We start from the raw sequence: 21,756 nt of genomic DNA, 5'->3' as shown, positions 1-21,756 counted from the left end.
GTGTGTTATAAAAATAAAATGCAGCCCATTGTAATAAAATAATTGTCAGTTGGTACATTAAATTACATTTCTCAAATTATTTTATACCCTTCACGAAACTCAACTCTTTTGATTACTGTCATTTCTTTCAACATTTAAAATATTCTTTATTTGGGCTGGGGTTGTAGCTCAGAGGTAGGCACAGGACTCAATCCTCAGCACCACATAAAAATAAATAAAGGTATTGTGTTCATCTAAAATTTAAAAAATATATTTTTTTTTAAAAAAAATTTATCTATGATAATGATTTTCAAATTAAAAAAGTGATCCTTACTAAATGAAACAATACAGTAAAAAAGTGAGAACAGAAATATGGACAAAAAAATATACTGTGCCTCAATGGCATATCACTCTGCATTAAAATAAAACAAAATTATGGCATTTGTATGTAAATAGATGGAGCTGGATAATATGATGCTAAGTAAGCCAATCCCAAAAAACCAAAGATTGAATGTTTTCTTTGATAAGTGTATGCTGATCCATAATGGGGGTGGGAGGGGAGCATGGGAGGAATGGAGGAACTTTAGATAGAGCAATAGGGAGGAAGGGGAATGGAGTAGGGATGGGGGTAGGAAAGGTGGTGGAATGAGATGAGCATCATTACCTTAGGTATATGTATGAAGATTCGAATGGTGTGACTCTACTTTGTATACAACCAAAGAAATGAAAAATTGTGCTCCATTTGTGTACTATGAACTGAAATGCATTCAGCTGTCATGTATAACAAATTAGAACAAAAAAAATAAATTAAAAAAAAACAATGTACTCTGTCTGTTAGGATTATGTTTGGTGGCCAAAGCAGGAAAGTAACTATGATTCTACTGACAGAGTCCAGAGATTTGTAGCTGTCCAAGAAACCAGATCGCATTATAGATAATGCTGTAGAAAAATACTTAAAATATTTTTATTGTTTCTGCATTTATGATACAACTTAACTGTATTCCTCTTAACAGCTTCATTTCAGCTCCTCCATTCAAATTTTTCATAGGGAGAAGAACATTTCTTACTAGCTCCTGAATTTATTTATTATGAGCATTGAATTTATCTTAATTGGAATAAAACCATCTGTAAATAGAAAGTCATGCCATAATTTTTTCCAAAATTTCATTAATATTCACTTTAATAATCTTTCGGCATGGGCACATTTTTAATTGACATCCTTTTTTAAAATTTGTTCTAATTAGTTATACATGACAGCAGAATGCATTTCAATTCATTGTACATAAATGGAGCACAACTTTTTGTTTCTCTGGTTGCACTGATGTAGAGCCACACCATATGTGCAATCATACATGTACCTAGGGTAATGATGTCCATCTCATTCCACCATCTTTCCTACCCGCGCCCCGCCCCCGCCTTCTACCTTCTCCCACTCCCCTTTGCCAATCCAAAGTTCCTCCATTCTTCCCATGCCTGCCCCCCCATTACAGATCAGCATCTACTTATCAGAGGAAACATTAGGCCTTTGGTTTTGGGGGACTGGCTTACTTCACTTAGCCTGATATTCTCCAGCTCCATCCATTTACCTGCAAATGCCATCATTTTGTTCTCTTTTAATGCTGAGTAATATTCCGTTGTGTATATGTACCACAGTCTCTTTATCCATTCATCTATTGAAGGGCATTTAAATGACATTCTTAATATATGTTTTTGAGATAATCAGCTAGCAACTTAGAAAGAAAAACAAAACCTGGAGCACCTACCTTACTCCTTACATCAGAATAAGTCCTGGTTATATTTAAGTGTAACAAAACCAGGAAGGTAAGTACTAGAAGTGAAAAAACTGTTTTGTCTATGGTACAAATTTTGAAATTCCACATATTGCTTATATGACCAATCATTTTTCTTATGAAGTCACTTTAAATACTTTGTGAGTAGTGTTCCGGTGTATGAAGTTAAATAAAGAAATAAATTACCAACGAAAGGAATAAGATCATTTACTGGCTGCTCACAGTGAGCCAGAGTCTGAGACCCACAATTGTTCATCACTAAATCCCATTTTCTGTCTTCAGATAAATCTGTGATTTATGGCATATCACTTAGATAGAAAACAATCAGAATAACACTTTGCCCACGTGCACATTGTAAACAAGGTCAAGTTCACAGTCACCGAAGGCTTGATAAAAGGGTATAGAGTTGGTATGTGCAGAACAGATGGTTTTCCTTCTGACCGCAGTTGTGTTGTGTTCACTGGAACCCCTGCACCCCCATCCTGAAGTAAATCATATCTAAATAAATTAGAAGTCCCACCAGATGTCATCTTGGATGTCTCTCCTTTGTCCTCAACATTGCAAATGGTTACCAAGTTATATAGCTTCTTCCCTTCCTACTTAACTTCAGACATTTTAATTTTGTACAGCATCTCCTTTAACTACTTTTAAGAGCCATTTCACAGTGTAACATCAGCAGATAACAAGATTTTGTCTGTCACTCTAGAGCTCTAAGCAAAGCTCTATTCAAAGAAGTTCAATTAGTTGTGCACATTCGGGACTTCAACAGTCACCGTTTGTTGGGATTTTCTTGTAAACATTAAAATGGATGTAACTCTTAAATAAAACATTTCCCCTTGGTTAAGTAGTTTACATTCTTGCATTTCTTTAAGTACAAGAAATATTAGCTGTGAATGCTAAGAGTGCAAAAAACTTGACTTTCTTCTCATGGAAAAATTATAAAGCAAGAGAACCGTCAATCACCCATGACCAACCCTTTCCAAAAAAATGTGTACCTCCAAGAATAGCTTACGCAAATCTGTTCAGCCTCTGCTGTCACATATCTTTAAAGTTCAACCATTTCAACATATCTGTCCTTGTGAATGCCACTCCAACTTTGTAGGATTCAGAGCTCATATCTTTTTGCTCTTAACATTTTGGAACACCTATAAATACTACAAAAAACAAGTTTGAAATTAACCTGCATTTCCAACCCAACTTTTGTGGAGATAAATATTTTGTATAAATCCAAAGAGTGGTTCTTGGAAGACCTAAAGGCATTCCCCTTCATCCAAAATTTCAGGAATGGGCTTCTCCTGCCTGGACTCAGTTCTGTTCACTTCCTCTTCCAAACGGTGGCAAAGATGGTGGATTTCACACACTAAGTGAACAAACCCATTTTGAAGGGAAGTCATGTGGGACTCAAACTCTCTCCCTGGAAAGAAACTTTCTTTACTACTTTAAGCAGGCATATGTTGACCACAGATAGTCCTTTCTCAAGCTAAATAGAATAGAAGGCCTAGAAGATTCTTCATTTGAGAAACCTAGAAGGCCTTTTTCACTCTGGGCAAAATTGGGTGTAAAGAGCGTTTGTAGGGCATTGCTAGTGTTTGTGTTCTAGCTCTCCCCGTGAGGTGATCACTACAGAGAACAAGATCTACAGAGATCCAGGGGGACTTGATCCCACCTCTACACTTCTCAGAAGTCTTCACTACTCCTGTGAAAGACACTGGATTAGGGCAGGTGACCTAGCTCAGTGGCAAAGTGTTGTCTGCCTTTGTGAGGCCCTGAGTTCAACCCCAGGGGGAGCTACTGAAACAAGCGCTCAGTTTTCATGGCCCCTGGTCACTCTGTTATTGTTGTTTCTGTTGATTTTCACAGCAGTCTAATGTAGTGATCAGCACTTTTATGTTATATTTCTATATTTGCTTTTAAGAGATCCTTATCCAATCTTGAATCATTAGTTTAAAAAAAAAAAAAGGTGGAGGGTATCCTGTCTAGGCATTATGTCCTAGCATAATTGACTTAAAAAATTTTTGTAAGTTCCTTAGCAAGTTAGACATCATGAAAAAAAAAAATTCTTAACCTCATAAAAAGTAGCCATCAGAAACTACAGAAAATATTCTACTTAACATTTCAATATTAGAAGTATTTCCTTTAAGCCAGGTGTGGTATAGCACGTGCCTGTAATCCCAGCAACTCAGGAGGCTGGGGCAGGGGGATACCAAGTACAAGGCTAGTCTCAGAAACTTAGGGAGATCCTCAGCAACTTAGTGAGTGAGACCCTATCTCAAAAATTTTTAAAAGGGCTGGTTGTGCCTCAGATGTAAAGTGTCCCTGGGTTCAATCCCCAATACAAAAAAAAAAAAAAAAAAAGTATTTCCTTTAAAATCAATACAAGAAAGGGATTTCAACCATCACTATGATCACCACCTATATTTGGTCCCAACCAATACAATAAAGCCAGGCTGGGGATGTGGCTCAAGCGGTAGCACGCTCGCCTGGCATGCGTGCAGCCCGGGTTCGATCCTCAGCACCACATACAAACAAAGATGTTGTGTCTGCCGAGAACTAAAAAGTAAATATTAAAAATTCTCTCTCCTTCTCTCTTAAAAAAAAATACAATAAAGCCATAAATATTAAAAAGTAATTACAACAATGAGAAAGAAGTCACTTTTTAAAAAAAAAATCAATTAAAAATAAATAAATGATTAAAAAATGAGAAATAAAAAAATTGTTATTATTTAGAGACAATACAATTAACTATCTAAAATAGAGTGCTTGCCTAGCATGTGTGAGGCACTGGGTTTGATCCTCAACACTACCTAAAAATAAATAAAATAAAGGTATTTTATGTCTATCTACAACTTTTAAAATATCTAAAGGATAATAAACTACCTAAAAATTCCATGAGAATTAAATATTTGAACTAATTAAAGTATTATTATAACTAATTTAAAAGACCAATAGATTGGCTAGGAAATGGTCAACACTAGTTAGAAAAAAAATTTTCCATTCATAACATGAATGGGTGTGTGTGTATGTGTGAATAAACATATTAATATAAAGAATAACATATATTGGGCTGGGGATGTGGCTAAAGCGGTAACGTGCTCGCCTGGCATGCTCGGGGTGCTGGGTTCAATCTTCAGCACCATGTAAAAATAAAATAAAGATGTTGTGTCCACCGAAAACTGAAAAATTAATATTAAAAAAACTCTCTTTTCTCTCTCTTAAAAAAAGAATAACATATAAATTAAAAACCATAAATGAAGAATCTCAATGTGCCCAAATGTCTAAATGTCATTGTGTGTGTGTGTGTGTGTGTGTATAACACATGTATGTGCAAAATCTGTAGGAAAACTACATGTATAAAATAACTTTCGTAAATGGAAAGCTATGCTGCATTCCTGAAAGGAAAGACTTAATGTTGAAAAGATGTATATTCTCTCTTGGAATCTACAAATTCAAATCAATGTCAATTTAAGAAAAAAAAACTAACAAGATTTTTAGGTGATTTCAAATGCTGATTCTAAATTTTAATCAGAGCCAGGCGCGGTGGGGCATACCTGTGATCCCAGCGGCTGAGGAGGTGGAGGCAGGTGGATCTCCACTTCAAAGCCAGCCTCAGCAAAAGTGAGACACTAAGAAACTCAGTGAGACCTGTCTCTAAATAAAATCCAAAATAGGGCTGGGGATGTGGCTCAGAGGTCAAGTACCCCTGGTATCCAGAAAAAAAGAAATCTAAGTTTTAATCAGAAAATAAAGTAGACAAGCACAGCCCGTATATGGTAATATAATGGAACAATATTCATAAACAGATCTGTAAATATATGGAAACTTAGTTTCTGATAATGGTAGCATTTCCAAAGATGAATTCTTTAACAAATGGGTAGCTAATCTGAAAAATAAGGTAGAATTTCTCTTTTTGCTACATAGAAAAATGAATTCCAGATGGATTTTTATAAAGAGAATGTAAGAGAAATTTTCCTGCTTCCAATGAAGAGTTACTGTGTCCATTAGGAATAGTGTGTTATGAATGGAAGGTTCTTATCATCTTGCTAACCAGGTGGGTCTCATCTCCCAACAAAGATCATGAAAGAGTGGGAACAGAAGAGGAAGGGCAGAAATGAGTTGACTTCTTTATGGTTGAGGTAGGAGTAAGGAGAAAAGAAGAGTTAGGGTCTTCTCACTGCCCACCACCTGGGACTGCAGCAGGACGTGTGTTAGCAGGGACTCTCGCCTGACTATTGCACTGGTACGGTGCCTGTGACATAGGACTTACTCCACCAATGTTAGCTGAGTGCATAAACACATAAATGAAGACTCTCCCTATGTCCAAATGTTCAAGTCAACTAGTAATCGACACAGAAGTTATCTCTGGGAGAATGTTTTCTTTCAAGAACCAGATGTAACCAACTAGATCTCATTTCCCCAATAGCCTTTGAGCAAAAATCCCACCGTGTGAACTCTCACTGGGTGGTATAGAACGAATTCCTCTGAAAACTCATTAACTGGGTCAACGTACTGGGTGACTTTTCAATGCCTACACAGTTCTCCCACATTCTATGTCAGTTGAGGTCAGGTCCGTTTTTTGCATTTGACTTTGAAGGAGAAATAACAGTAGATGCCAAGAACTTAGGGTCGGTGCCAGAAGAAAAAAAAAACGCCAGCACTGGCAATCATCAAGAAGAACCAATTCCAATTTGCCTCGTTTGTTTATCAAATGTCCTGTCCCAGGGCCAGAGCCCCTGCCATTCAATGAACATGTAGAACAAGACACTGGGCTTGTGTCCTGGGCTCACTGCAAAAATAACAAGAATCCAGAACCCAGGGTCAAGTTGTCATGATACCTATTAACGCTTCCATAAACAAAGCCGCTGTTTATTTGAAGCCTGATGCTCTGATCGTTCCAAACTGCCCCAAAGGGCTTCACTCTCTCCATCATGAGGAGGACACACGTTTTCTGTTTAATTCAGTCTCCACGACTGCTAATGTTGTTGCCTCTGACAGATGACAGAAGCGCATGCTCACTTTCCTTTTTCTTGTTTAATTCATAAACTTTGTTTTTAGAATGCTTTTTGGTCCACAGAAAAATCGAGGAGGTGATACAGACAGTTCCTTTATGTCCCCACTTCCTCTCACACCGTCTTCTCTGTTATGAACACAGCCTCCATGAGGTGCAGTACACTGTGAGACTCGATGAATCCTCACTGGCGCCTTACATACTGAAGTCCGCAGTTGACAATTAGAGTTCGCTTTGTGCTCTACAGTTCGGTGGGAAACAGGCATGTTTGGCACTTGAACGTGGATCCATTATGATCATGCAAGAGCATACAGAACAGTTTCACTGCCCTAAAAAATCCCCTAGGCTTTACCTGTTAATCCCTCTTCCCTTCCCCCACCCCTAAAGCCCCTGTGCATTAGTTAGTGTTCTCTGGAGAAACAAAATCAATATATATGCATATCTTTATGCACATGAGAGGGGATTTATGAGGGAATTAGCTTATGCAATTCCAATGGCTAAGAAATCTTAATCGCAGGTCATCTCAAGGATGGAGACCCTGAGATGCTGGGAGTATGGCTCAGTCCAAGTCAGAAGGCCTCAGAACTGGAGAAACCAAGAGTGTAACAACTCTCAGTCCAAGACCAAAAGCCTGAGAACCTGGGGAGAGGGTTTCTGATCAGAGTCCTAGAGTTTAAAAGCCAGAAAGCCTGGCAGAGGTAGTTGCCACTGATCACTGGGAAGGAGATGGGGCCTGTTTTTCACTTAGGGAGCTCAAATGATCCACTGTGGTGGGTCTTAGGGCTTCCTGTGCTCAGTTTTAGTAGGAAATAGGCAAGAAAAGCAATGATGGCTTAAGAAACAGGGCTCAGGCACCACAGGAATAAGCATCCGGGTGACCCCAATCCAGCACGCCATCTAGACCAGTAGAGACACTGGCTGAGAGCAAGAAGACAGAATGAGTAGCAAAAGAGGAATGAGGAGCATCCATTCTATCTTAAGATCAACGATAGAAACAGCAGCTGTCGTTCATCCAATGAGCATCCCCTCACAAGTTTCTTGGGGAGACCAACCAGAATGCTGGAGAACAGGTACCCAAATATGGTGGCAAGTAGATCTAGGTGACACAAAAGTGTGGTCAGTGAACACTGTAGTACTCTGCTCAGAGCCCCCCTCCAAGGCCAACACCTCATCTGCAAGCTGCCCACAGTATCAGCTACCATTGGTTCATAGCTGACCCTCTTCTGAGACTTCCTCGTAGCCACAAAGGATCGCCTTGGCCAATGTTTCATGCCCCCTTCAATGGGACAGACCAAGACCAAAGACTGGCTGATGAAAGGCTTTCAAAAACCTGATCAGTTGCCTCCGTTTGGGAAGGATTATCTCAGCTTCAGGTCTTCTTGTAGATCAGCTGAGACCTCTGCTGTAAGAGTTTTGCAGGTCTGCCTTCTCCCTTCTTCACTTTACAAGAAATAAACCTTCCTCATGCAACTCTGACTCAGTCTATTTCCAAAAAAACTCAGTCTAACACAAAAGGTTCCTAGCATGAGAAAAATATTTGCAATGATTTGTGAAATCCTTTATACTGACAACATATACTCACTCTCCAACATTTGAGCATTTGCTAATCTCTAACTATGTGCCAAGAACCATCCCAGGCTCCTGAACATTTATTATTTCATGTAATCTTCAAGATAAGTCGGCAAGGTCAGGAGATCAGTTACAAATGTTTGGGACTATGTTATGGTTTGGATATGTCTCCCAAGGGACATAGACAGACCCAAACATTTGTAACTGATATGGTGATATTCATGTGTGGGAGCATGGTCCTCAGTGTGGCAGTGTTGAGAGGCAGTGGGACCTTTAAGAGGCCTGGCCTTTTGGGAAGTCACAAGATTGGCCTTTCCTCCTCGCTGTGGCTTCCTGTTAATGTGATGTCTTGCCATTGTGCTGCCATCCACCATGAGTTGACACAGCACCATGAGCTGGACCCTCACCAGAGCCAGCACTGTGCTGTTTGGACTTTACACCTCCAAAACTGAGTTAAATGAACCTTATTTCTTCATAAATACCCAGCCTCAGGTAGTTCAGTCACGAAAATGGGCTAATCCAGATCGCCAGGAACAGGTGCCTGAGCATGTTGGCTTTTTCTTCTGTGTGCCCTAAAGGATATAAAGTAAATGGACACTTTACCATGAATAATGGTGAGCAACAAAGCATATTTTTAAAACATTATAAAATTAATTAACTGTTCACTGTAAAAAAGAAGTTTAAAATGTAAGACTAAAATGTTACAACATTAATAAAATTGGAAAAATTAAAAGATGTTCAGTATATCATTAACCATCAAAAATTCTCACCTTGGTCATAAAGATGAAATATATAACAAGTAACTCTGGAAGAATTCAAATAATTAAACTTAACTTTAAAAATTAAGATACCCCACTACAATTACAGAAATACAAATTAAAACTACAGTGAGATTCCATCTCTCTCCAGTCAGAATGGCAATTATCAAGAATAATGCAACAATAAATGTTGGCAAGGATGTGGGGGCAAAGGTACACTCATACATTGCTGGTAGGACTTCAAATTGGTGCAACCACTCTGGAAAGCAGTATGGAGATTCCTCAGAAAACTTGAAATGGAACCACCATTTGACCCAGTTACCCCACTCCTCAGCATATAACCAAAGGATTTAAAATCAGCATTTTATATTGACATGGGGACATCACTGTTCATAGCAGCTCAATTCCCAATAGCTAAGCTATGGAACCAACCTAAGAGTTCTTCAACACATGAATAGATAAAGAAAATGTGATACATATACATGATAGAATATCATTCATCCATAAAGAAGAATAAAATTATAGCATTTGCCAGTAAATGGATGGAATTGGAGACTATCATGCTAAGTGAAATAAGCCAACCCCCCCAAAAAAAACTAAAGGCCAAATATTCTCTCTGATATGAAGATGCTGAGTCACAATAGAGGTCAGGGGAGGAGTGGAGGTTCCCTGGATTTGACAGGGGGGAATGGAAGGAAGGAAGAGGGAATAGGAACAGGAAAGACAGTAGAGTGAATTGGACATAACATTCTTATATTCATATATGAATACACGACCAGTGTAACTCCACATCATGTACAACCACAGAATGGGAAGTTATACTCCATGTATATATGATATGTCAAAATACACTCTACTGTCACATACAACTAAAAAGAACAATTTTTTTAAAAAAAGTTAATGATGAAAAAAAATTAAGATCCCGACAAAGGAACATAAATATAATCTATACCTTCCAAATTAGCAAAGAAAAAACAAAGGGAATAGAGATAGTTTTATGAGTCTAACAGAAGGCAGGAAGTGAAGAAGCTAAGAAGTACAGATCAGAGATGCTAGAATACTGAAAACAGAATTTCCCCAAGTCTCTGGGGTGAAGGGTCTCTGTGTAAATTAATCACACAGCTGGTTATGACAACTGGAAGTTAGAAGATAGAAGTGGGACAGAGGCCATGTTCCCACAAACTCATTGGCTGTTTTCTTTCTTTCTTTTTATTATTGTTACTTGTTTAAAACATTACAAAGCTCTTTACATATCATATTTCATTCATTTGATTCAAGTGGGTTATGAAATCCCAATTTTACCTCGTATACAGATTGCAGAATCACATCGGTTACACATCCACGTTGTTACATATTGCCATACTTGTGTCTGTTGTATTGTGCTGACTTTCCTATCCTCTACTATCCCCGCTTCCCTCCTTCTCTCTCTACCCCATCTACTGTACTTCATTTCTCTCTCTTGTTTTTTTTCCACTTTCCCCTCACTTCCTCTTATATGTAATTTTGTATAACAATGAGGGTCTCCTTCCATTTCCATGCAATTTCCCTTCTCTCTCCCTTTCCCTCCCACCTCTTGTCCCTGTTTAATGTTAATCTTCTTCTCATGCTCTTCCTCCCTGCTCTGTTCTTAGTTGCTCTCCTTATATCAAAGATGACATTTCACATTTGTTTTTTAGGGATTGGCTTGCTTCACTTAGCATAATCTGCTCTAGTGCCATCCATTTCCCTGCAAATGCCATGATTTTGTCATTTTTTAGTGCTGCATAATACTCCATTGTGTATAAATGCCACATTTTTTTTATCCATTCGTCTATTGAAGGGCATCTAGGTTGCTTCCACAGTCTAGCTATTGTGAATTGTGCTGCTATGAACATTAATGTAGCAGTATCCCTATAGTATGCTCTTTTAAGGTCTTTAGGGAATAGTCCGAGAAGGGGAATAGCTGGGTCAAATGGTAGTTCCATTCCCAGCTTTCCAAGGAATCTCCATATTGCTTTCCAAATTGGCTGCACCAATTTGCAGTCCCACCAGCAATGAACAAGTGTACCCTTTTCCCCACATCCTCACCAGCACTTGTTGTTTGACTTCATAGTGGCTGCCAATCTTACTGGAGTGAGATGGTATCTTAGGGTGGTTTTGATTTGCATTTCTCTGACTGCTAGAGATGGTGAGCATTTTTTCATGTACTTGTTGATTGATTGTATGTCCTCCTCTGAGAAGTGTCTGTTCAGGTCCTTGGCCCATATATTGATTGGGTTATTTGTTTTCTTATTGTTTAATTTTTTGAGTTCTTTGTATACTCTGGATATTAGGGCTCTATCTGAAGTGTGAGGAGTAAAGATTTGTTCCCATGATGTAGGCTCCCTATTTACCTCTCTTATTGTTTCTTTTGCTGAGAAAAAAACTTTTTAGTTTGAGTAAGTCCCATTTGTTGATTCTAGATGTTAACTCTTGTGCTATGGGTGTCCTATTGAGGAATTTGGAGCCCGACCCCACAGCATGTAGGTCGTAGCCAACTTTCTCTTCTATCAGATGCCGTGTCTCTGATTTGATATCAAGCTCCTTGATCCATTTTGAGTTAACTTTTGTGCATGGCGAGAGAAAGGGATTCAGTTTCATTTTGTTGCATATGGATTTCCAGCTTTCCCAGCACCATTTGTTGAAGATGCTATCCTTCCTCCATTGCATGCTTTTAGCCCCTTTATCAAATATAAGGAAGTTGTAGTTTTGTGGGTTGGTTTCTGTGTCCTCTATTCTGAACCATTGGTCCACCCGCCTGTTTTGGTACCAGTACCATGCTGTTTTTGTTACTATTGCTCTGTAGTATAGTTTGAAATCTGGAATCGCTATACCACCTGATTCACACTTCCTGCTTAGTATTGTTTTTGCTATTCTGGGTCTTTTATTCTTCCATATGAATTTCATGATTGCTTTCTCTATTTCTACAAGAAATGCCGTTGGGATTTTGATTGGCATTGCATTAAACCTATAGAGAAGTTTTGGTAATATCACCATTTTGATGATGTTAGTTCTGCCTATCCATGAACAGGGTATATTTTTCCATCTTCTAAGGTCTTCTTCAATTTCTCTCTTTAGGGTTCTGTAGTTTTCATTGTATAAGTCTTTCACCTCTTTTGTTAGGTTGATTCCTAAGTATTTTATTCTTTTTGAGGATATTGTGAACGGAGTGGTTGTCCTCGTTTCCATTTCAGAGGATTTGTCGCTGATATACAGGAATGCCTTTGATTTATGCGTGTTGATTTTATAACCTGCCACTTTGCTGAATTCATTTATTAGCTCTAATAGTTTCTTTCTGGACCCTTTTGGGTCTGCTAGGTATAGAATCATGTCATCTGCAAATAGTGATAATTTAAGTTCTTCTTTTCCTATTTTTATGCCTTTAATTTCTTTCGTCTGTCTAATTGCTCTGGCCAGTATTTCGAGAACTATATTGAATAGAAGTGGTGAGAGAGGGCATCCCTGTCTTGTTCCAGATTTTAGAGGGAATGCCTTCAGTTTTTCTCCATTTAGAATGATGCTAGCCTGAGGCTTAGCATAGATAGCTTTTACAATGTTGAGGTAAGTTCCAGTTAGCCCTAGTTTTTCTAGTGTTTTGAACATAAAGGGATGCTGTACTTTGTCAAATGCTTTTCCTGCATCTATCGAGATGATCATATGGTTCTTATCTTTAGTCTATTGATGTGGTGAATAACATTTATTGATTTCCGTATGTTGAACCACATTGGCTGTTTTCACTAACAAGCGGAGCTGTGGCAATGACAGGCTTGACATGGGCAGTTTTGCTATGTCCACCTCCAGCTGTCGTGCTTTTAAAATACTGTGCATAGGTTAACTCAGATAACAGTAGAAACAAGGTAGAATTTGCACCCTCACCTTGCCGAAGACAGAATGTTCAGTATCTTGGAAGTAGCCCCTCCTTCCACTCCCCTTCCCATCTACCTTCCTCCTGTGCTTTCTTTTCAGTTTTACCACTTGAGACATATCTCTAAACAATAAATTTGCAGTATTGCATTTAATTTGAAATTTAAATCAATGGAATTACACCATAAGTATTATTGCATCCCCTTAACATGAATTTCATAAGAAACAGCCACGTTTCATTTATTGCCACTGAATGAATAAAATATTCATTATCACTATATTAATGACAATATCATTCTCTATCCTTTGCTCAATGAACATTTGTGCAAACATTGCTGCTGTTTGCAATCTTACATTGGTCTCCTTGTGTGTACATGCAAGAATGTCTCTAGAGCAGCCTTAACCAGAAGAAAAACAAGCTGAATCACATATGAGGACCACAAGTGTAATTTTAAATTGCATATTAGTCACATTTTTAAAAGTAAAACTAAAGAGATAAAATTAATTCTGATACTATGTTTTATTTAAACCAACATATCCAAAATGTTATTGCTTCATCATGTAATAAATATATTTAAATAGATTTAAGTGAGATATTAGAAGTTTTTCCATCCTAAATCTTTAAAAGCCACTGGGTATTTTAAACTTACAGCACATTTCAGTGCAGTCTAGACACATTTCATGGACTCAGTAACCACTGTGGCTAGTGGCTACAGCATTACACAACACAACAGTTGAGTATATGCCAAAAGGTAGGATTGCTGGGTCATAAGATATGCACATTTTCAACATCCGTCAATAATGACTATATTTTTCCAGTTATTGTACCAATTTACACTTTGACCAGAAGCCTTTTTAAGAATTCCTGTTATTCCATACCCTCGTCAAAACAAGGCTTTTTCCAAAACCTTTGATTTTTGCCAATCCTGTAGATACATACTGACAATTCATTGTAGTTTAAACTTGCATTTCTCTGGTTTCTCATGAGATCTACTATCTTTTTGAATGTACATTGGTTATTTATGTTCCTCTTCTACATCACCATGTCTGCCAGATCTTTTGCTCATTTTTCTATAGTGCTGTTTATTTCTAGTATCCATTTTTAAGGGAGATTATATGTTCCAGAACTAATTTTTCACAGTTATAGATGCTGCAAGTATTTTTTTTCTATTCTGTGAATTGTCTTTTCACTCTTTTCACCTTAAGATTCTTTTGAAGAAGAAATACAAATGGCCAGAAAATATTTTTTAAGTGCTTACCATTTTTAGCAGTCAGGGAAATGTAAATCAAAATTACACTTAGATTTTATTTATCTCATTCCAGTTAGAATCATCATCAAGAATACAAACAATAGTAAATTCTAATAAGGATGGGGGGCGGGGAAGGAACACTTATACACTGTTGGTGGAATTGTAAAGTGGTATAACCACTATGGAAATCAGTAGGGAGGTTCCTCAATAAATTAAGAATAAAACCAGGGACTGGGATTGTGGCTCAGTGGTAGAGCGCTCACCTAGCATACATGAGGCACTGGGTTCGATCCTCAGCACTACATAAATGTAAAATAAAGATATTGTGTCCATCTAAAACTAAAAAATATATATTTAAAAAAGAATAAAACTATCATAGGATCCAGCTATACCACTCCTTTGTATTTATCCAAAAGAATAAAAGTCAGCTTTATAGTGATATGTTTTGTAGTGATATATGTTTATAGCAGCACAATGCACAATAGCAAAGATAAAGAACGAGACTAGGTGCAACAGATGAATGGATAAAGAACATGTGAGATTTGTGTATATAAATATATAAATCCTTAAGTACTATAATGTGATATATATATTTATTAAAATTTTATTCAGCCATAAAAAAACTAAATTACTTCATTTGCAGGACAGTGGATAGAACTTGAAAGCCTATGTTAAGTGAAACAAGCCAGACTCTGAAAGTCAAGGGGCTTATAGTTTCTCTCATATGTGGACACTAGAGAGAAAAATGGAAACTAAGACAGGATCCTGTAAAATTAGAAGGAAGACCATTACAGTGTATGAAGGAAACCAGGGAGAAGGAGATAAGAAAGAAAAGGAGGAGCACTGGAGAATAAAATTGACCAAATTATGTTTTGAACAACATGTCACAATGAATCCCACTATTATGTATAATTATAATGCACCGATAAAGATTTAATTTTTAAAAAGATTCTTTTGATAAATGGAGAATAAAATAGTAGTTACCAGAGCCTGGGAAGGGTATAGGGAGAGGAAATGGAGAGGATGGTTAACAGCTACAGTGGTACCATAGCACAACTACAGTTGACCACAATTCATTGAATATTTCAAAATATCTGGAAAAGAGGATTTTGAATAGTTCCAACATAAATAAATGACAAATATCTGAGGAATAGATATGCCAATTACACTTATCTGATAGTTATCTACTGTATATATATTGAAACGTCACATTGTACCCTATAGATGTATACAATTACTATGTCTATAAAAATTAAAATGGGGCTGGGGTACAACTCACTGGCAAAGCTCTTGCCTAACATGTGTGAGGCTCTGGGTTTAATCCCCAACACGGCAGAAAAGAAGTTAATTAGTTAATTAAAAGTGAATATGTTTGGGGAAATTTTCTTCTGATAAACAGAAAAGTCCTTGATTTTTAATTTAATCAAATGTATTAATCTCTCCCCATATGAATTGTGGTTTTTGTTTCTTTTTAAAAAAATATATATTTCCTATCCTAAGATAGAATTCTTCTGTATTTTTATCTGAAAACCCTCCTATAATTTTAGATTAACAGTTATTTTTCTCTCGGAATGTTGAAGATTTTGTTCTATTGTCCTATGGATACCATCTTGCTGTGAAAAAGTCAACTGTAAATGATGACTTCACATTAATTCATCTCTACTCTCTAGTTATTTTTTAAGACCTTTCCCAAATCTTCAATATTCTTCAGTCTCACTACTAAGGAGAATTTTTTTGTAGTGCTGTAATTTAATTTCACGGGCTTCCTGAACCTGAAGTATGCAAGTACAATTTCACCAATTCTAAAAAAGCCTCAGTCATTATCTCCTCAATAACTGCCTCTCCCCATCTAAAAAAGTTGTTCATGTGGGTATGGGAGTAGAATAGTAGTTACTAGAGGCTAGAGAGGTTAAAGGGGAATGTGGGGATAGTGGTAAGTTAACAGTACAAAACCAGTTATATAAAAAGAATAAGTTCTAGTGTTGTGTGGCATAGCAGGGTGATTATAATTAACAATAATATTGCATATTTCAAAGTAACTAAGAGGACTCTGACAGTTCCCAACACAAAGAAATGATAAATGTTTAAGGAGATATGTATTATATTTATTATGTATTATAATACATGATACATAATATGCATTATGATTATTATGTATCTTATTATGTATCCATTAAAAATAAGACTTTTAAAATTTTTAACTTGCCTCTCCACAATCCTCCTTTTCTTCTAGAACCCTAATTGGATGTAAGTTAGACCTTCTCAATCTGTCTTCTGTATCTCTTAACCTTTCTTATTTCTACCTCATTATCTCTATTGCACACTCTAGATAATTTCTTCAGATCTATCTTCCTATTTATGGGTTTATCACTTCATATGACTTTATCTTTAAGCTATCTGTTGAGCTTTTAATTTCAATATTTATATTTGTCTATAAAAAATTTAGTTGGTTGCTTTAGAATATGATGATCTTTCATAATCATTTTGACCTGAAATTTCCAATCACCATTTTTTCTCCCTTTTGCATATGTTAAGCATGTCTAACTTACATTTTGTATTTGAGAATTTCCAAATCCAAAAACTCTACTGGCGTGATTCTGTGGAATTTTTTTGTTCCAGCTTTTGCATCCTGTTCACTCTATTGATATGTGACCATCAAAATAAAAGCCACTCCTTGAAGAAATATCTGATTCCAGGGTTGAGACACACAAAATACAAGATGAGCCTGGAATATTTTGTCTTATCAGAAAATAAGAAATTGTCCAAAGTTAGGGTGATGACAAAAGTACCAAGTGACCAGAATAAAAAGGGGCTCTTGTTTCTCACATTTGGGAAATTTCTAACAACATAATAAATAATGGTAATGGTAGAATATACTTCTACAGAAAGAAATAAGAATTCATGAGTCCATACTGATTGGTGATTGATGGGTAGGTAGATAGATAGATAGATAGATAGATAGATAGATAGATAGATAGATAAAAGTCTTCCTTACAGTAGAATGTCCATAAACAAATTTAGAAGAATGAAATAATTAAAATCACACTTGGATAACCACAGTATAGTAATGACCGCCTCAAGCAAGAATAACAAATAGACATTAAAACCACTGGGCAAGTGTATGATAAGAAACAGAATATTTACATAGTCCTAAAGTGTTATGATTTAGATATGTGGTGTACCCCAAAATCTCAAGTGTGAGACAATGCAAGAATGTTCAGAGGTGAAATTAGATAATGAGAGCTGTAACTGATTAATCCACTTATATGGATTAACTGTTTGGTAACAGTAGACAGGTAGGGTAAGGCTGGAAGAGTAGGTAACTGGGAGTCTTTGGGGTTTGTATTTTTGTCCCTGGTGAGCAGAGATCTACCCTCTCTGCTTCCTGGCTGTCATGTCCCTAGCTGCTTTTCTCTGCCATGCCCTTCCACCATGATGCTCTGCCTTACCTTGGACCCAGAGCTATGGAGTCAGCCAGCTACGGACTGAACTTCTGAAACCATGAGCCAAAATGAACTTTTCCTCCATTGAGTTGTTCTTGTCAGGGGGTTTTAGTTATCTGTTTCATCACTGTGACCAAAAGATCTGACAAGAACAATTTTTTAAAAGAGGAAGTGTTATGTGGTACTCAGTTTCAGAGGTCTCAGTCCATAGATGGCCCACTCCATTCCTCAGGGCCTGAAGTGAGACAGGACATCATGACAGAAGAGTGTGGTAGAGGAAAGCAGCTCAGGACATGATACCAGGAAGGAGAGAGAGAGAGAGAGAGAGAGAGAGAGAGAGAGAGAGAGAGAGAGCAAGCTCTGCTCACCAAGAACAAAATGTATACGCCAAAGGCACAACCCCCAATAACCCACCTCCTCCAGCCACACCCTGCCTGCCTACAGTTACCACCAGTAAACCCCTATTAGAGTATTAATGCACTAATTAGGTTAAGACTCTCATAACCCAATCATTTCACCTGTAAACTTTCTTGCATTATCTAACATATGAGCTTTGAGGGACACCTTATCTCTAAACCATAATATCAGATATTTTGGTTACAGTGATAAAAACGAAATAAAATACAAAGCATCTCATCAGAGATATTTATAAATTAAAAAGGAAAAGTGGGCCAGGAGTGGAGTTGCATGCCTGTAATTCCAGCAGCTTGGGATGTTGAAGCAGGAGGATCATGAGTTCAAAGCCAGCCTCAGCAAGTTAGCGAGGCCCTAAGTAACTCAGTGAGACCCTGTCTCTAAATAAAATATCAAAAGAGCTGGGGATGTGGCTCAGTGGTTAAGCACCCCCAGATTCACTCCCCAGTACCTGCCCCCCAAAGAAGGAAAAGTGGTAACTTTATTGTGAAGAAACATGACAGATCCACCTTAAGCAAGTACCTTGGTTCACCTGTGGTTTGGTTGAGTCTTCTAAGGGTTCATGTGCTAGAAACCTGTGTGATGATATTGAGGAGTGGTGTGGAGTCTTTAAGAGGTGATGCCGAGTGGGCAGCAATTGGGTCCTTAAATGACCTGCCCTCAGAAGGAATTAAGTTCTTGTGAGACCTCAGCTAGTTCCACATGAGTGCATTATTGAGTTTCCTATATCACCATGTGATCTATCTTTCTTGCACACACTCCCGCTATGATGCCATCAGCCATGAGGCTTTCACCAGAGCTAAACCAATGCTCTCACCATGTCTGTGAACCCAGGAACTATGAACTGAATAAATGTCTTTTCTTTATAAAGTACCCGAGTTTTGGGCACTTTGTTACTGAAACAAAAAAATGGACTAATAGAGCAAGTAATTACAAATGAAAAGGTGAAATCCTGTGCTCTGGAGATGATCCAGTGAGAGGACACAATGTTGCTTCTGTAATGTCCTTGCTCAAAACCATGCAAGCTTAATCCAATCAAGAGGAAGCATCTAGTGTAAACTGAGGGAAAGTCTATAAAGGAGCTGACTATGGAAAGAAAGATTATAGAAATCTTCCAGATTAAAAGAGATTGAAGAGACAGTAAAACAAATGTAGCACGAGTTCCTGGAACAGATAGAGGATCAGAAAGTTCTGTTGTGGGAAGTGGGGTTCCAGGGCACATTACAGGGGAGGTTTACCTGGGTGCTAAGGGTTTACCTGGGTACCTGGAGAAGGTAGCCCCTGCACCAGAGGCGTAAATTGTAGCAGAACATACCCAGCACCCTAGGGGACCATTCACCTTGCAAGCCTCACCAAGCCCATGGCAGACAAGGGCTAGCAGTTGCCAAGGGCAAGGGGCAAAGTGAAAATGACCTTCATGGGCCAGTGACCCAAGTGGGAACATGAACATCCTCTCAGAGGAGAACTATGGAAGTAAAGAAGAGGACCAACACGCAGCATTACCTGAAATTTTAATTGGCTTACTAACAATCCCAGCACAAGTTAGAGATCAATACACAAGGGCAAGGTTCCCTAAGCCCACCCCAAAAGGTTTGCTATGAAGGCTTGAGATGAGCTTAGGATGAGCGTGTTATGGAATAGTCTGACCCTTAATGTCCTGGAAATTAGCTTAGGTGATGGATCCCAGGAAAAAGAAGCAAAAGAAGACAGAAAAACTTTAAGAAGATATTGCAAAAGCTAAATAACTAAAACAGCATTGAAAGACTGAACAGGCTCCGCAAAATTCTGCAGCTCTATAAAGACCCACTAAGATTTCTCTTTTGGATTTCATGACAGTATTTTTTTTTTTTTGGTAAATAAAATCTGGCTATATGGATGAGTCATGTTCTGACCTCAATACTGTAGTAACTTTTTGGCTTGGGTATAGAAGTTTGTTGGTGGTCTGTTGAGAGCTATTATAAATTAGCATTTATGATGCTACAAAATCTTTGGAAGTGAGTGAATCCCTTACCATTCTGCAGCTTATGTACTGAAATAAAACATCCTATGGAGAAAAATATGATGAGATTGTGAAAAATATTGAAATAATCATTTTAAACGCTCTCCTCTCTGGACAAAGGGAATTTAGAGTATAAACATCAGAACTATCTTCTCTGATGTGAAAAATGAGCATTGGCTTAAAAGAGATATAGTATGTTAATCACATCTTTTATCATTATTGCTTATTTCTTGGAAAAGAATTCTCTCTGGCTTTCTCAAAATAAAATAATATTAAGCAATCAGTACTTCTATTTTCTACATTTTTCTGACTTCAATCTTAATTATCAAAACAGTGTGCATTTTAACCTGTCTTCATGAAGTTTCTCCCATTTTCTTGACTATGTAGAATATCATTTCCTCTATAAAACAAGTTTTCTATTTAGGAACACTGCCATTTTCTTAAAAGATAATATGTTGAGAAAGGTAACCCTAAGACTTGAAGGTTGCAGTAAAGATGGTAAATGCTATAGTAAGAAGATGAAGGAGAAGGAGTGGGAGGAAGAAGAGGAGGAGGAGCATAAAGAAAAAGAAGGGAAGAAAAATTCTGTTGTCACTCTTATAAAAGGCATTATTGGAGCAACTGGAAAAACTTGAATGAGATCTGGAGATTAAATGAGAGGAGTGTCTTCATGTTCATTTTCTGAATGTTATCTTTGTACTGTAGTTTATAAGAGAGTATACCTGTTTATCATGGTAGTATAGTTATATAAGAAAATGCACACACACACACACATAAACCTCCAGAGAGAAAGATCTAGATATGGATGTAGATACAGAGAATCATAGGTGTAGAAAGACGTAGAAGTAGGTAGGGAGATGGAGACACGCAGATGTAGATGTAAAGATGAGTGACAACTATGTGGAATGTTAACCACCTTCATAAGTGGGAATCTGGGAGAAAATCTCAAGGGTTCTTTGTATTGTTCTATCATTTGGAACATTTCTGTGAGTGCAAAATTATTCCAAAAATAAAAAAATTATGAAGAAATTAAAATTGCAATTGACAAAGTCCAGAATCAGAATTGGAATCAGATCAGTCCTGATTGCCACGCCTGTTCATCTCCCAGGAGTGAGGCTGGTCCCAAGCAGAAGGAGGCCAAGGACAGCCTGAATTGAAAGGAACCAGAATCAACAGAGCTGGAGAATGAGGTTGTGGACAGTGAGCTATGAGAGAAGAGGAAATGGGCAATGATAGAGTACAGGCAGATGAACCACCACCAACACCTACAAAATCACAAGAACATGCTAGTTACAAACAATAGGTTAGCAGAGACCCCTGGAGAAGCAATACTCTGTACAACGGTGTCCTGAGCAAGCAAAGTAGTATGTGCTGTCCAGTTTGTTAGGCCAGCTTTGGATCTGGGAAAAGAAAAGGCAAACAGATCAGTTGCAATTAAATGTAAATTCATTTGATTGATTAAGACTTGTTGAAACTCCACCAACACATATTGGTATAAATCCTGCAAATCTGTGCTGTCCAATACAGTAGTCGTTACCCCTGTGTGGCTGTCCTAATTTAAATTATTTAAAATTTAAAATCAGTCCCTCTGTCACAGCAGCTACATTTCAAATGATCAATAGCCACACGTGGTTAGTGGCTACTGAATACTGTCCTGCATGGAATAG

The sequence above is a fragment of the Ictidomys tridecemlineatus genome, chromosome 12 (assembly GCF_052094955.1).
Source record: "Ictidomys tridecemlineatus isolate mIctTri1 chromosome 12, mIctTri1.hap1, whole genome shotgun sequence".
NCBI lineage: Eukaryota > Metazoa > Chordata > Mammalia > Rodentia > Sciuridae > Ictidomys > Ictidomys tridecemlineatus.
Note: the sequence above shows the minus strand (reverse complement) of the source record.